Source organism: Eumetopias jubatus, unplaced genomic scaffold (assembly GCF_037043125.1).
Source record: "Eumetopias jubatus isolate StellerSeaLion01/CBP00866 unplaced genomic scaffold, mEumJub1_p1.0 scaffold_4, whole genome shotgun sequence".
NCBI lineage: Eukaryota > Metazoa > Chordata > Mammalia > Carnivora > Otariidae > Eumetopias > Eumetopias jubatus.
This window is the reverse complement of record NW_028274810.1, coordinates 19,134,940-19,137,274: the sequence shown is the minus strand read 5'-3', so window position 1 is coordinate 19,137,274 and position 2,335 is coordinate 19,134,940. Positions and strand designations below refer to the sequence as shown.

The following is a 2,335-nucleotide window of genomic DNA, read 5'->3' as shown; positions in this document are numbered from 1 at the left end:
TCTTGATGCACTAACTTTACTAATATGTAATTTCGCTATTTTTAAACCTGTATCCCACTTCAGAATTAATGGCAAGGACTGTATATTCATTAATATTATGTTCCTAGGTCTTAACATTACTTCTATCATATATAAGGGTCAATAGTGAGTAAGGAGTGACCAAATAATTTTTTTAAATGTCTCTCTTAAATTCTCTAACATTAAGCTCACTAAAAATTACCTTGAAAAGTTGGAGTCAAGAAGCATGAATTTTATCATCCCTCTAATTATCCTTTATTTTTATTTTGGCAAGTTCTTTGCTTATCCTAAAGATGAAGATCATGTGTCTGGTCTCAGAGAAAGCACTAATGGTAAACAAAATAAATAGCCACATACAAGTTATAATATCAGGAGTGACAAAAGTCTCTCTACAATCAACATTTTTAAAGGGCATATTGATATTAAGATTAATACAGAAATGACCTCATGTCTTTGAAAAGTGCAGAAAACATTATTTAAAATTTAGCAAAGGGGCTATGATGCCTTCCTAGAAAAAGGGTTATCAAGCTAAAATATAAATAGGAAAAAAATAAAATGCAGTGAATTGTAAAACGGTTGTCCAGAGGAAGTGTCAAATGATAGGGAATTTTTATCTTATTGACAAATAAAGGGCATTGCAAAAGTTTACTCAAATAATTTCTGAGCAGGTATACAGAACAGGGCAAGGAAAATAAACATACCCTAGCAGTGATAAGAGTGCCCTGGTCACATGTTTTCTCATACAATGGGGATAATATAAAAGGATCTACAATAAGGGCACCTGGATGACTCAGTTGGTTAAGTGACCAACTGTTGATTTCAGCTCAGGTCATGATCTCAGGATCTTGAGATCAAGCCCCTTGTCAGGCTCTGTGCTCAGCACGGAGTCTGCTTAAGATTCTCTCTCTCTCTCCCTCTCCTTCTGCTGCCCCCTCACATGCATGTACTCTCTCTAAATCAATCAATCAATCAATCAATCTTTTTTTTTAAGGATCTATAATAGCACAGATAGAAAATTTTACAGAATCGGCCTCATTCTTTTCTTTATTCTCATGCTCACTGAATCCAGTCACTTACTCATTGGGCTCTAAAGCCACTAAATAAGGGAGCAGATGTCTTCCAAGTAGAATCTATGGAAAGAAATGTATCAACAAAATTAATCTTAGTACCCAAATACCCTTCTGGATTACAGATCAATTTGATTATTCCTAGGTGAACTAAGAAACTTGAGTCCATGACCTCCCTCCTACCGTCTCCCAAAGAATCAGTCTGAGTGTCTGAAAGCCTGCATTAACATGTCAATATTTTAACAACACTACATAGGAGCAGAAATAATATTATCTTACCTTGTAATGTGTTTTGATCTGTAAAGTGATAGTCTCGCTCATACTTTAAGTTCTCATTATAAAAAATAAAAATATACAATTCAATGGAAATAATCTGTAATTTCACATTTCATATGAATATTTTCTAAAAACCCACAGGAAACAAATTTAGAAGACATAATGCACAAGTGCCACAAAGTAAAGTAGAAAGGATATTGCATTGTAGATTCATTATACCATTTATGTACTTTAGAACAGTTACGTGGACGATCTACGAGATGGGTTTTCCTGAAGCTGCCAGTTCTTTTAGAACTCATCAAATTGAGGCTGTTCCAACCAGCTCTGCAGTTGATGGATTTAAGGCAAATGTCTTTAAGGAGATTGAGAAGAAGCTTGAAGAGGAAGGGGAACAGTTTGTGAAGAAAAGCGGTGGTATTTTCGCCTTCAAGGTGGACGGCCCTGAGGGTAAAGAAGTCACCTGGTGGTGAATGTGAAGAACGGCAAAGGATCAGTGCTTCCTAACTCAGATAAGGCTGACTGCCCAATCACAATGGCTGACTCGGATTTACTGGCGTTCATGACTGGTAAAATGAATCCTTAGTTGGCCTTCTTTCAAGGCAAATTGAAAATCACTGGCAACATGGGTCTGGCTATGAAGTTACAAAATCTTCAGCTTCAGCCGGGCAAAGCTAAGCTGTGAAGAACTCCCTTTGCTCACCTTTGAAAATTAAGTTGAGATATATAGATATATATCCATATATTTCATTATCCCAACTTAGACGGAAACTACACATTGGCAAATAGTGTGAGATTTCTTTTTAAATGGGTGTGACCGGCCCTGTTTTTCCTAAGCTCTGGGTGGACAGGGCCCGATGGTGTACTACTGTTTGCTGAATTGCATACAAAACTATGCATTACAAAGTTCATACGGTAATTATGGTTTGGGGTAAAACTTGAGTTTCAGAATAAAATTAGGAACAGCAAAATCTAAA

The 2,335-nt window shown here is 36.3% G+C and overlaps 1 pseudogene; it reads left to right on the top strand.

The window, feature by feature from the left end:
• Positions 1 to 1,616: 1,616 nt before the first annotated feature.
• On the top strand, positions 1,617 to 2,043 carry LOC114207850 (sterol carrier protein 2 pseudogene; annotated as a pseudogene).
• Positions 2,044 to 2,335: the final 292 nt, after the last annotated feature.